The sequence below is a fragment of the Gossypium arboreum genome, chromosome 10 (genome assembly GCF_025698485.1).
Source record: "Gossypium arboreum isolate Shixiya-1 chromosome 10, ASM2569848v2, whole genome shotgun sequence".
NCBI classification, from domain to species: Eukaryota; Viridiplantae; Streptophyta; class Magnoliopsida; order Malvales; family Malvaceae; genus Gossypium; species Gossypium arboreum.
The window spans coordinates 118072273-118088100 of NC_069079.1; the positions used below are offsets into that span (position 1 = coordinate 118072273).

The 15828-nt window shown below is 32.6% G+C and overlaps 1 long non-coding RNA gene and 1 other non-coding gene across 3 annotated transcripts; both read left to right on the forward strand.

Annotated features, from left to right (window-relative positions):
- Positions 1 to 1650, forward strand: LOC128281616 (uncharacterized). 2 transcript variants are annotated; one of them, XR_008271865.1, is made up of 2 exons: positions 1 to 72; positions 1440 to 1650. It is a non-coding gene; the product is annotated as an uncharacterized LOC128281616 (long non-coding RNA). The 2 variants fall into 2 exon arrangements; XR_008271866.1 differs by lacking the exon at positions 1 to 72 and adding an exon at positions 567 to 625.
- Positions 1651 to 13805: 12155 nt separating this feature from the next.
- LOC128283190 (small nucleolar RNA R71) lies at positions 13806 to 13912 on the forward strand. The gene has a single exon (XR_008273531.1). It is a non-coding gene; the product is annotated as a small nucleolar RNA R71 (small nucleolar RNA).
- The last annotated feature ends 1916 nt before the right edge of the window (positions 13913 to 15828 follow it).

The window sequence follows — 15828 nt, forward strand, 5'->3', positions numbered from 1 at the left end:
ATCTTCAACCCCATGGCCGAATATAGCAAGGAGAAACCATGGCTAGGGTTTTTCAAGCTTCCAAGCTCGATTGTAAGTCCGTTCTAGCCTCGTTTTTAATGATTTTTACGTTTTTGGAGTCCCAGTAGCTCGATTTAGCTTATGCTAGCAATAATTTAACCTAGGGTTTATATTTGGAAAAATACCCATAGGTGAAATTTGTGTATTTTGGTGTTTTATGATAGAATATGAAGTTTTAAATTATGTTAGACAACTTGTGCTACTCGGTTTTAAGTGAAAACGAGCAAAAGGGCTTAATCGGTAAAAATACCTAATAGTCATAAGTACATGTTAGAGTGAGAATTTGATGTTGCCATAGAAGGGAAAAATGATCAGCATGTCATAAAACATAAGAAAATAGGCTGAATTTTAATTTACGAGCTTTGGGGCAAAAGTGTAAATATGCAAAAGTTTAGGGGCAAAATTGTAATTTTTCCAAAATATGATTTTGGGTCAATTTGAATAATGTGAGTCCTAATTAGACTATATTTTAAATGATAGAGCAAGGAAAACTGAAATTGGGCTAAAATGGGGAAAATACCAAGTTGTGGACGAAATGGTAAAAATAGCCATTTTAGCATACGAGGTAAGTTCATATGTAAATGTTGGTAACATAGTTATTATTTTAAATGTTTTAATGTTTTTAAATGATATGATAATTATTATGAAATATTATACTTGTGATAATTATTTGATAATATGTCAAATTATGTGATATACTTGGAAAATGTGAAATACTACCGAGTATCGGTATCGGCATTCCGTAGAAGATGGTTGAGACACATGATTGGGAAAAGGTCCGTTGAACCTCGGGAATGGATTAGGATACAAGTGACATGTCACTTTGGGATATTTGGGCATCCGAACTCGTTGAGTTGAGTCCGAGTTCACTTATGGATGCGAATGTCCGAACTCGTTGAGTTGAGTCCGAGTTCGTGAGATGTAACTAGGCATCCGAACTCGTTGAGTTGAGTCCGAGTTCACTTATGGATGCGAACGCCGAGCTCGTTGAGTTGAGTCCGAGTTCGCTTATGGGCGGGTTACATGATTGCTTGATTGAATATGTGGCACTTATGTGCAAGTTATCCATGTATCCGAATTATATTCCGATGTGTTCAACGGGTAAAGTTCTACTCAAATGGAGGAATACTCAAGATGAAAGGGACGTATTGGTAAGTGTTGTGAAATGGATACTTTGAACAGGTATGTACTTAACCCTCGGGTTGAAAACTCGATATAACAACAATATGGTAAGATGATAACTGAAAAGGTGATATGAATGTCTTGGTGATGACTATGCAAATGATGTTTTATGTTTGCTTATATGGTTATGTTACTTGCTATTTGCATGTGAGCTTACTAAGAATTTATGCTTACTCCCTCCTTTTCATTCCTTGTAGTGTTGACAAGCCAGCTCGGAAATCGGAAACGGTCGGAGGCACGCTCACACTATCCGTATACCATCTTGGCATAATGGCTTGTATATTTTGAGTATGGCATGTATAGCATTATAATCATTTTGTATATATGGTCTTATGATATGGTTATTGAGTGGTATGGAAATAGAAATGCTTGGTAATGATTAGCCATTGGAATGGCTAATCATGATCATATTTGGTATTATGTATGTCAAATTGCTAGCTAATCCATGGAAACCATGAAATAGGTAAAATTTACCATAAAATAGATTCAGATAGCAGCAGTGACGTGAGTTTAAAAAATCACTAAAAATAGTAGAAATGGAATTAAATAATGAATAAGTTATGGAATCGAAGTTTGATGAGTCTATTTTCATATGGAATAAGCGAAACAGGTATATGAGCTATATTTTATGAGATGTTTAAATTTTTGTGAAATAGGGCCAGAGCGATTTCTGGATCCCCTGTTCTGAATTTGGAAATTCACCATAAATTTTACAAAGATAATTAGAAGTCATGCTTTATATGTACAGATTCCTTATTGAGTCTAGTTTTATTAGAGATAAACAGCATAGTCATTGAAGCTCTGTACAGGGAGATATCTGATTCGTAATACACAGAGGTCAGAGTAGTTGAACCCTGAAACAGGGGAGACTTTAACTAATAAACTGTACTAATTGGCCCAACCAAAATTCTAGAAAAAATTAGTAGATATATATATGAGTCTAGTTTCAGGAAAAATTTACGGAATTGGATTTTGAGTTTCGAAACTCGAGATATGATTTTTAAAGCGACTGTGATGCAGTTAGCCAGCTTGTCTGGAAATTTTAAAATGAATTGTATGAGCTGTTTAATTAATGAATTAAGTCCGTTAACACCTCGTGTTCGACTCCGGCAATGGTATCGGGTACGGGGTGTTACATTTAGTGGTACCAGAGCAGGTTTAGTCGGTTCTCGGACTAACCTAGCATGTGTAAAAGTTTAGCTATACATGCCACTGATCTGTGATAGTGTGATGTCTTCCGACGCGTATAAGTACCGTCTTATTTAGACAGGGTACTCTCCAACCGAGCTGCGCCAACCATGTTCAATGTTAAGTAAAGGTATTTGAGTAAAATTATGATTATGATAAGTCTCAGTTCAGAAAAGTATGAATAAAGGTTTATGATACATATGTGATAATATGTGAGATGAAAGTTCATGTTGTGATAAATATTCATATTTGCTTAATGCTCATATGATGTAGTGTATGTGGCTTACTTGATAAGATGAACGGAATAAATAGAAAGTAGTAGAGGTATGAATAAAGGTCATAATATTATGATACTGAATGAAAATGTCCTTGTCTTGATTGGATGTCGAATGTTGATGAATGTTAATGGTATATAATTTTTATGAGATAAAGGATTATAATGAAATGAACTTATCTATGTTAAATTGTTGGACTGAATTGTATGATTGTAATGATATGTACATGATGATGCACGAAATGAAAGTTGTGATTGTGATGCAAATATTTATGTTTGTTTGGCCTTATATAATGTCATGAGCATGAATTAATTTAATTAATTGAATGGATAAGTAAAGCTGTCTAGAAAACATAGAATGTATGCATAAGTATATTGTCTAAATGGGACAATAGGAAAATTGGTGTAAGCCAACATGAATGAATGACATGATTTTGATGATGTTACTATGATGATGGAAGTTGTGTCATATGTGTATGTATAAGAAAGTCGAGTCGAGGTCCTACAACCTCCCCTTACCAAAGTGGTACTTATAATGGAATTTCATGAGATTTGTATTGAATAAGTTTCTGTTGAAAACCCAAAGAGTTCAAGTGATAGAATAATTATAAGTATGATCCGAGATTGAAAATGAGCTGATAAGTAAAGTCGAGCCGAAAGTATCGATTGATATAAAAATTATTGGAGTTATGCCTTGTCCTAGTTAGAAAAGGAATTCTCCTTGGTAAATCGAATTACTCAAGTGCAAGGTCGAGAAAAGTGTAAATCGAAATTTATTCAAATTGGCCTTTTTAGTGAATGATTTAATATGAAATTTGTGACGAGAACTAGTTGGGGAAATGATATTTCAAATGTGAATTATCCGAGTGTGACAGTTATGACCGGACAGATTTAGCGATCTCTTTTGAGATGTTCTATGTGTTCACCCGTTCTCGAAATATTTCTATGGCTATTGATCTTCGAAGAAATTCTTGTTATATGGGAATGTCTTCTAATTCGGTGTTGGATGAAAGCATTGGTAGTCTGATGGTTTATAATTTATATTGCTCTATTTTATCGGGTATTCTATTTCATTTCGTCGATAAGAATTGATGAGAGAATTCATATGATATTATGATTCTGTTTCTTCTACTTGATGCTTCATCGATATATATGTATGGGAAGATATATTGATCTTGTTATATTTGATTTCATGGGATTAAATGATGTTTTCTTTTGGACTTTCTTTCTTTGAAGAATTATCGAGGTATTCTGTATTTTCTCTATGAATTTGGTTTTCGATTCTCCGGCATAGTATCGTATCTTGGGTTTCTTTATCCTGGATCTCTTTATTCTGGATTTCTTTATTCTGGGTTTCTCTATCTTGGATTTCTTTATTCGGTTTTCTTATTATCTTTGTTCCATAATTTGTCAATTATGACTCATGTTCGAAGTACGTTCTTCAGCTCGTGATAATCATGTCAAATATGACTATACTTCTAATTTGATCTTGGTAATGTGGTGATTTTAGTATTGGGATTTTTTCTAATTTCTGTGTAAGGATTTGACATCAGTAAAGGCATAGGTGATAAAAGCGCGAGTTTTAGTCGATCAAAGAGTAAATAGTTTGAACGAGAAGTCTATATTTATTAGAAAGAGTTGAATATTAGTTTAAGTCACTACGAATGATAAGGTTTCCATCTTGTGAAAGCTGAAAAGTTTATTACATGTTGACGAGTTCGGATAGATGAGAATATTGGTAACAAAGCGTCCCGAACTAGACTAGTCTACATTGAGCAATGACTTCATGACTTTCAGTAATGTATTGTTGTATGAATTGTGATGTGTTTCAAGACAGTGAGGTAATGTGATAGTTTAGAGCATCCGATGTTACATAAAATCGGAGTTGTTAAAGGGGTTAAAGCCGAGCATTGGGATCTATCAAAATTATCCTTGTCAATGTTGATATTGGGATGGAAATGAGAAGGATTATTCTTGAGGCCATATCAGAATTATTTCTATGGCGGAAAAAGGAAAATGTGATGTATCTTATTGTTAAATTTTTTGCGAGATCTATAAATCACATCTGTATTGAATGAATTCCTACTCATCAGATTCATGGAATTTCAGGTCTCTTTGATTGTCGGATTTCTTGGAATTCCGGTCTCCATTAAATCAAGTTGAGATCCGGGTTTTATGTCATGATATCATGGGAAATTAAGAAGGGTTGAAAATTTAAGAACAGTTGAGAGTTGAGACTGTAAGCTTTTAGATCATATGAGAAATTGAAGAGATGTATTGGAGGTACAGTCTAAGTGCAAGTTCTTGACACCAAATATGAGATTAAAAGTGAAGACCACTTTTCGGTAAGATTTTCGGGACGAAAATCCTGAAGGGGAGAGTTGTAATATCCGATTTTGGGCCTAGTCGGAATAGTGGTTTCGTGACCACAAAATCCGAGATATAAATAATTATTTTATGATTATTTTAAGGTCTATGATATGATTGCATGATTGTGTGAAAATATCGTGAAGAAATTTTATGCATAAAGTGCTTAATTTGAAATTTGGGACTAAATTGAATAAATTGCAAAACTTGTGTTCTAGAAGTATTTTGCATAAAATTGAATTAGATTATTAATTAGAGGTCCTTAAAGAGTAATTTTACCAATTTCTAAGTCTATGGACAAAAATTGGACATGGATGAAATTTTTGGAAAGTTTAGTAGTAAGGGCATTTTGGTCATTTAGGGTAAAATGAATTAAAATACAAAATTAAAGCCAATTTTGCTCATCTTCAACCCCATGGCCGAATATAGCAAGGAGAAACCATGGATAGGGTTTTCAAGCTTCCAAGCTCGATTGTAAGTCCGTTCTAGCCTCGTTTTTAATGATTTTTACGTTTTGGAGTCCGTAGCTCGATTTAGCTTATGCTAGCAATAATTTAACCTAGGGTTTATATTTGGAAAAATACCCATAGGTGAAATTTGTGTATTTTGGTGTTTTATGATAAAATATGAAGTTTTAAATTATGTTAGACAACTTGTGCTACTCGGTTTTAAGTGAAAAGCGAGCAAAAGGGCTTAATCGGTAAAAATACCTAATAGTCATAAGTACATGTTAGAGTGAGAATTTGATGTTGCCATAGAAGGAAAAATGATCAGCATGTCATAAAACATAAGAAAATAGGCTGAATTTTAATTTACGAGCTTTGGGGCAAAAGTGTAAATATGCAAAAGTTTAGGGGCAAAATTGTAATTTTTCCAAAATATGATTTTGGGTCAATTTGAATAATGTGAGTCCTAATTAGACTATATTTTAAATGATAGAGCAAGGAAAACTGAAATTGGGCTAAAATGGGGAAAATACCAAGTTGTGGACGAAATGGTAAAATAGCCATTTTAGCATACGAGGTAAGTTCATATGTAAATGTTGGTAACATAGTTATTATTTTAAATGTTTTAATGTTTTTAAATGATATGATAATTATTATGAAATATTATACTTGTGATAATTGTTTGATAATATGTCAAATTATGTGATATACTTGGAAAATGTGAAATACTACCGAGTATCGTATCGGCATTCCATAGAAGATGGTTGAGACACATGATTGGGAAAAGGTCCGTTGAACCTCGGGAATGGATTAGGATACAAGTGACATGTCACTGGGATATTTGGGCATCCGAACTCGTTGAGTTGAGTCCGAGTTCACTTATGGATGCGAATGTCCGAACTCGTTGAGTTGAGTCCGAGTTCGTGAGATGTAACTAGGCATCCGAACTCGTTGAGTTGAGTCCGAGTTCACTTATGGATCGAACGCCCGAGCTCGTTGAGTTGAGTCCGAGTTCGCTTATGGGCGGGTTACATGATTGCTTGATTGAATATGTGGCACTTATGTGCAAGTTATCCATGTATCCGAATTATATTCGATGTGTTCAACGGGTAAAGTTCTACTCAAATGGAGGAATACTCAAGATGAAAGGGACGTATTGGTAAGTGTTGTGAAATGGATACTTTGAACAGGTATGTACTTAACCCTCGGGTTGAAAACTCGATATAACAACAATATGGTAAGATGATAAATAAAAGGTGATATGAATGTCTTGGTGATGATTATGCAAATGATGTTTTATGTTTGCTTATATGGTTATGTTACTTGCTATTTGCATGTGAGCTTACTAAGCATTTATGCTTACTCCTCCTTTTCATTCCTTGTAGTGTTGACAAGCCAGCTCGGAAATCGGAAGCGGTCGGAGGCACGCTCACACTATCCGTATACCATCTTGGCATAATGGCTTGTATATTTTGAGTATGGCATGTATAGCATTATAATCATTTTGTATATATGGTCTTATGATATGGTTATTGAGTGGTATGGAAATAGAAATGCTTGGTAATGATTAGCCATTGGAATGGCTAATCATGATCATATTTGGTATTATGTATGTCAAATTGCTAGCTAATCCATGGAAACCATGAAATAGGTAAAATTTACCATAAAATAGATTCAGACAGCAGCAGTGACGTGAGTTTAAAAAATCACTAAAAATAGTAGAAATGGAATTAAATAATGAATAAGTTATGGAATCGAATTTTGATGAGTCTATTTTCATATGGAATAAGCGAAACAGGTATATGAGCTATATTTTATGAGATGTTTAAATTTTTGTGAAACAGGGCCAGAGCGATTTCTGGATCCCCTGTTCTGAATTTGGAAATTCATCATAAATGTTACAAAGATAATTAGAAGTCATGCTTTATATGTACAGATTCCTTATTGAGTCTAGTTTTATTAGAGATAAACATCATAGTCATTGAAGCTCTGTACAGGGAGATATCTGATTCGTAATACACAGAGGTCAGAGTAGTTGAACCCTGAAACAGGGAGACTTTAACTAATAAACTGTACTAATTGGCCCAACCAAAATTCTAGAAAAAATTAGTAGATATATATATGAGTCTAGTTTCAGGAAAAATTTACGGAATTGGATTTTGAGTTTCGAAACTCGAGATATGATTTTTAAAGCGACTGTGATGCAGTTAGCCAGCTTGTCTGGAAATTTTAAAATGAATTGTATGAGCTGTTTAATTAATGAATTAAGTCCGTTAACACCTCGTGTTTGACTCCGGCAACGGTCTCGGGTACGGGGTGTTACATTATACATGCCAAAATGTATATACACCACTAGTCTTTTACCACCAATTCGGACATTTAAACATTACATAAAACACATATACTCTTGAATATCACTTGTCTAATACATGTTATACCTTAGTTAACAAAATAACCATTATTTACCTTGTGGCCGACGCATATAAACCAAACTCCTTAACATTACATAAATTGAACATACCTTCTGTTACAAGCCCAATTTGCCCGGCCCAAAACCCAACCTATCCTAACCCAAAACCACCTAAACAACAAAGCAAGGCCCAATTTTAGCCTAACACTAGCCCAATACATTTATCGGAAAACAAAACAAAAAAAAACCATAAATTAACCTAAGCTGCTGTCGCCTCTGCCCTCTGTCCCATCGCCCCATGCCAGTTGGCCACCTGCTCCACCGCCCTAGTCTTGTCGCCCACTTGCACCTGCAAAATTAAATGAAGAAGAGATAGAAAGTGATAAACAATATATATAAATGGCTTTAAAAAGCCACGCCAGAGACATTTTGTAGGATTCAACAACTTTTCATCAATACAAAATAGATTTAAACACAAAACAACAACTCTAGCAATATCAAAGCAAAAGAATAGTACCAAATCAAACTCAAATATCAGAAATCGGAGAACCGAAAGTATCAAAACCTAATAAGGTCATTTTAATTTTATTTTCATCTTGTTTTCGAATCCATTCATTCACATATACATATATATTAAAAACATAAAAAAATATACAAAAAAAAAGAAAAAAAAAGGGTACCTTTTTTTGAGAGAGATGGCGGCGATGGCGGTGGTCAGGCGACTGGAACCCTGCTGCAGGGGGAAAGGCTTGAGAGGTTTGGAGAGAGAGATTTCTTTTTTTTTTTAAAGGAAGGAGGAAAATGAAAGTTTTAAAAAAAAACTTAGCTTTTATAGCAGGGTAAAATGACACTGTTTTGTGCCTAGGGTCTGAACGCCAAAACGGCGTCGTTTCATTTGACCCGCGCGTGACCCGACCCGATGCTTGAGGATCCGCGTGTTTACCTGCGATTGGGATAATTGCGCGCACGATCCTTCCGCTTTCTAAGGATGTTTTAATGTGGTCCTTTTTTCTTTTATAATTTTGCCACAATTTGTTTATTTATTTCAATTTAACCCTCGAACTTCTTAACATACAAACCTCCGAACGACATCATTTTGGGAGTTGGGAACATTTCCCCACATGGCCCTTGTCCCTTTGCGCGTGTTACATCTGGACCCCGTATTTTCGTTTCATTTTGATTTGTCCCAAAAATTTCCATTTAAACTTTAATTTCGTCCTTTTCATTGCTTTTGTTGTTTTATTACATTATTATTATTATTATTTCTTCTATTATTATTTTTTACTATTATTTTTAGACATATATATTATTATTTATATTATTACTATTACTAATGTCCTTATTATTACTATTATTTTTATTCTTTTTATTATTTATCATCAATATATTATTATTATTATTATTATTATTGTTACTACTAGTATTATTATAACTATTGTTTTATTACTATTACTACTACTATTATTTTTACCATTATTATTAACCTATTATTATTCTTATTAGTATATTATTATTTTCTATTTTTATTATCATTATTATTAACATATATTATTATTATTATTATTATTATTATTGTTGTTGTTGTTGTTGTTGTTGTTGTTGTTGTTGTTGTTGTTGTTCGTTGATAATTATCGTTATTGTTTCCATTATCATTATTATTATTATCCATGCATATTAATATGTTAGTTTATTGATATCAATGTTATATATTATATTGTATTATGTATGTTACGTTGTTATTGAGCCAAACTTGTCGCACTACCATTATTCGTCAAATATAACCTCATTCATGTTTCAAATAAATTTTTTTAATGTGTATCATTTTTAAATATTTAATCCAAATTCATACAAAAAAAAACAATTTTGAAAATAAAGGCAATGTTCTGTATTTGGAAATTCGAGAGATTGTGCCCTAACGTACTGGGTTTCGATTTTTCTCGTTTGATCCAAATGACCGAATAACCTTTTAAAATTAAAATACGTGAATTTTGAAAATCAAAAGACCAACTTATTCTCGAAGGTCTAAAATGTTGTGTCCTAACGTACTGGATGTGGCATTTTATTACTTCGAGACGAGAAGGCCTTTAACATTCGAGCGTTTTTTACAAAAAGAGGGATCATATTTTAAAGTCTTTCAAGTTTTCAAATTTTTGACACTAAGACACTAATTAATCAACTAGGTACCAATTTTGGGCGTTACGAGGGTGCTAATCTTTCCTTGTGCATAACCGACTCCCGAACCCGTCTTTCTAAATTTCGTGGACCAAAACCGTGGTTTAAATAAATCAAATCATTTATTAAAAGCAACCACTTTTACGAGGTGACCCGATCACACCTCATCAAAAAGGATTGGTGGCGACTCCCGTTTTTTCGTTTTCATTTCCAAAACCAAGTCGACCTCGTTTTTCAAAAATCTGGTTTCGGCACCTTCTATATAAGTCCAAACCAAGGTCAATTGTCTACATAACCATGAGCATTATAATTAACCATATTCATTGTCTCATTTTAACAAAGCATATTAACCAACTTCACACATATTTATATATAAATACCATAGCCAAATCAACCAATATACTTACGAACATGTATATATATTTGTACCATGACAAGTGCATCAAATACTTAGATACATAAATGCAAAAGCCGAATCATTTTAACTAAGAGTGACACATCAACATGATTCATACTATAAGTATATCATGTCCGACTCTTTCAAACCACATCCAAATCATCAAGCATTTCAATCACATATCACATATACTTCTATCCATGAATAACCTTAGCCGAACCATTCACATGCATATCCTAAGTCGTCAACCACTTCTAAAGCTTGTAGTACCTAACACAAATATTATACATTCATAGCACATAACCTTATGACTAAAATGAATTTAAACCATACTTAACATAACCAAATTCAACATAAAAGGGTTAGCCATTTTCGCATGGCTTAGATTATACAAAACAAAAATGCAACATTTCAAATTACAATCTAGCCTATACATGCCATAGGTTCGAAAAATCAAATTATAAAATACCGAAGACAGTTGATAGTGTGATAAGCTTCTCTGACGATTCCCGAGCTCGAAACTTGAATCCAGAATCTATAAAACAGAGGTAAACATGTACACACACAGAGTAAGCTTTTATAGCTTAGTAAGTCATAAGCAAATAAACAATGTAATTACATAATCAAATCATTTAAACTAAACCAAACTATACTATCATGGTTACTTTAAATATTAAGCTTACAAATTCATGTATTTTATATGTACTTCCACATGTATATTATTCATTCATCAAACTATCATTCAATTTCCAAACCAAAATATCTTTATCATAACTAGAACATATACTCTTATATGCATAAATTCATAGGTCAATGATAATAATCGCATGCATATTTATATTATATGGCGAATACACATACATATTTATAAGCAAAATATCCTTCAATTTCAAAGCTATACATCAATATGTGAGCACATATATGTATACTCATAAATCAAAATATAGCACCTTATGCATAAACATGGTAATGATCGAATGAACACTTTTATATATAAAGATACATTACTAACTATCTTTCAATGGCCAAGCCAAAACACATTTTTCATACCAAATACATATACATTTATATGCATACACTCATAAGTCGAAGTATAACAATCATACATATATTTATATCAATGGCCGAATATACTACCAATTGCATATATTCAGAAATAATTTCAATAATGTTCATATTAAATATTTACAAGGCCGAATACGTTTTTTTTCACATTCATATATAATTTTTACTTTACTTCAAATATGTTTTGCATCAAAGATTAAGTAACTTACTCACTTTATTTCAAATAGGTAATAAACCAATTCATACTTGATCATTTTAACTTACTTTTGTACATTTAATCACAGCTTATCGATGCCCAATAAACCATTCAGAATTGGATAGGACACTCGGATAATTACACATATATCATACACTGCCAACGTCCCAGACGTGGTCTTACATGTAACTACATATCGATGCCACTATCCCAGACAGGGTCTTACTCGGACACATATATCGGAGTCACATATTGATGCCATGGTCTTACTCTCACATCACATATCGAAATCCTATGTCATGAAATATGTATCCTAGCTATTCCAAAGGTTCATACGAGGCTTTCGGACGCCGAAACTCGGTCGAAATGAATGCTTGAACATGGTTACCAAGCTTATTCACATTCAGCATAAGCATATATAATTTCATATTTTTCATACCAGCATATATATATATATATATATATATATATATATATATATAACATTTATCTACAATTAAACACGTCTATTTGCCTATAAACTTACCTCTGACGATGTAAAACGGAACGAGACGACTAGTCGACAACTTTCGTTTTTCCCTGATCCAAATCCGATTTCTTTGGTTATTTATCTTGAATCAACTTGGAAGATGGCCGAACCCTGAAAACTTATTCTTTTCTTTATGTTTTTCATATTTGGTCATGGGAATAAGATAAAACTTTGGCTTTTTAATTATATGTTTATATTATATACTTATTATTACCTATTTTACTATTATAACCTTAGTAATAAAATTATAAAATCATATACAACATACCTATTACCGTCCATTCTTTCCTCAATTGGGATAATTGCAACATAAAGGCTTCCATTTAGAAAGCCACTAACAATTCAGCCCTTATGCTTTTAACCATCAAATTTTTAATTTACGCGATTAAATCTTTTTATTTAATCGGATACCTAAACGACAAAATTAAATCATGAAAATTTCACAGATATAAATTCACACAAAATAAACACAAAAAATAATTTTTAAATATTTTTTGACTCGAATTCGTGGTTTCGAAACTATCGTTCCGGCTAGGGTCTAAATCGGGTTGTTACAGGTCAGGCCCAAGCTTAGCAAACGGGCCTAAAATTTTGGTTGGGCTTGACTCGAACCTGGCTCGACTGGCCCATGAACACCTCTAATTTTAAGGTTTTTTTATGTAATATATTATTTATGTTTGTTTATAATCTATAAAGATTAATTTTTCAAGGTTTGTGGCTGCCCTCTCAACAAAGTCATCTCCAAGTTTCATCTTGAGTTCACTTCTTAAGAGTGCAATTTGTGTTACTATTACACCCAACACTTGTTAGTATAGTTTGTTTTTAATTGCATTGATTTGAGAAATTTCTATGTTGTGATAGTTTCATTTATTATTATAAGGTAAAATAAGTTAAAAATATGTTATAAAATCACTTTAAAATTGGATTGAAAATAGTGCAATTTGTTAGAAAATAAAGAATAAAGAGGGTAAAAAAAATTATTTCATCAATCACAAAAGAATATTATATCTTGTCATAACCAATGCTAATATTTAGTGAAAAACTTCATTTTTCTTATTTTGTTTTCACAAAAATTATTCATTTGTACCCCCACTAGCTTTATACATTTAGACTTTTGGACTATTAGTTCAGAAATTTCACAAATTTAATTCTACTTGAATTGCGTCTTTTTATTTTCGGCCAATCTATCCCATGTTTATATTTCTAGACAAATTTATTCAAGATCCTTATTTTCTTTCATTGTTTCAACAATGCCATTCCATGCAAAATCATTGTCGACAACTTTTCATTTCGGTTCCATGTTTTCTTATTGACATAACTTATCGAGATCTCTTCATATTTATCATTTTCATCTTGAGGCACCTAAATCTCTTATGGAGTTTAAATAGTTAGTTATATTTTAGGTCTCTTCTGGAGCACTCGCCTCCACTATATCACTCGCCAGTTGCTTAATCAATTATCTATCCAGTTGAGGGATTCAAAACCATTGTAAAAAGTTTGAATTTAGAGCCACAAAGGTAGTCCATGATGAGGACACCTTCTCATCAAATCTTTAAATCTCTCCCATGTATCATAAAACGTTTCAATATCAAACAGAACAAAAGAAGAGATGTTGTTCATCAACTTAGCTATTTTTGTCGGTGGAAAATATTTTAACAAAAACTTCTCAGTCATTTGAGCCCAAGTTGTGATAAAACCTCGTGGCAATAAATTTAACCACTATTTTGCCTTGCTCCTCAAAGAGAATGAGAACAACAGTAAGTGTATGGCATCATCAGTAGTGCCATTAATCTTAAAGTGTCACAAATCTCTAGAAAGTTAGCCAAATGAGTATTTGGATATTCATCTTGCAAACCATCAAACTGAACATACTATTGTACCATCTGAATTGTGTTCGGCTTCAACTCAAAATTGTTTGCAGCAATGGTGGGTCTCACAGTACTTGATTCAGCCCCAATCAGACTGGGCTTAGCATAATCATACATAATACAAGGAGCAGGATTTGCAAGAGGTAGCTGATTATTTTGATTATCACCCATTTCCACAATAATATCTTTTTCCTCTTGATGTTCTACTATATTTTGTTGACCTTGCCTTGCTTCTCTAACCTCTCTATGATTTCTGCAAGCAGTCTGTCAATCTCACTATTAAAAAGTAATGGATACAACAGGTTTTCTCTAGTCATAAGCCAAAAGAACCTGCCAGAAGCAAAAAAATAAAAATATAAAAATTAAATAAAAAATATTAAAATAAAAATAAAAATGGCTAAATTAATAGAAATAAAGTTTTCCTAATATTTTAGTCCCCGACAACGGCGCCAAAAACTTGATTGCAGTCGTAAACTAATTAAAAATATGACTAAGGCAAGTGCACCTATCAATTAATAGTATAGCTATGGTGAACAAAGATATTGTTCCCACGAGCACTAAAATTACTAGTAATTATTGTCTTTCTATTATTTAACTGACAAATTAGAGAGATTGATTAAAACTAAAATTAACTAAATTAATTAACTAAAGAACACGACAAAAAACGAATCAGGAAAACAAACGATTAATAACCAAGAAACGAAACAATACCCAAGAAAGAATTCACCTAGATTTCATCTGTCATTATCAATCTGAATTAAACAATTTCTTCACTTAGTATCTTGATCCGTAGAAATCCCTAAATTATGCCAATATCTCTTTCGAGAGTAAAAGTAACTAACTCTAGGTTCATTAATTGAAATTTCTTTCTAATTAAAACCTCTATTATCACAGTAACTCGATTTATAGATTCCCCTATTAGATTTGAATCTAATCAGTAGATTTATGTCGTCCTATTTCTAAGATTACATGTAACTCCATTCAATTATGCTAGATCTACTCTTAAATAGAGACTTTTCTTCCTTCGATTTAAGCACATCAAACATGGATTAATAGTCTAGAAATATTAAAACAAGAATTAAGCACACATAATTGAGAACAAGATTCAAGTATTTATTGCGTAAAATAGAAATCAAAAGACAGAGTCCATCTTAGGGGTCATCTCCTTAGGTATTTAGAAAATTAGTTCATAATTGCAAATAAAAACACCTCAAAGATAGTATAACCACAAGAAATAATGAAGCTCATAATAAACTTCAAAGAAATAAAAAGGAAATCTTCAATCTTGATGGAAATCTGCTTTAGAGTCGGCTTAAATAGTGTTTTTCAAGTTGTTTTCTTGAATATTCTATGATGACTCACTCCTAGCTTTTTATTTTTGACATATATAGATTTTAAAATACCTGAAAAACCTAAAAAAGAAGAAACATGTTTCCTCATGTTTGGAGTGCGATTTGCAAAATTGACACAGTCTGGCACATGACCGTATGGTAGTTCGTATGTCTCACACGACCGTGTGTCCAGCCTATGTGGCTCCTGAAACTTGCTTCGATTTTATTATTTGTTCTCTTCTTGCTCCCAAATGCTCTCCTAAGTATAGAAACATGAATTTTGAAGGATTAGGTGCATAAAATTCACCATTTTAAATCAAATAATCATCCAAAAACACATTAA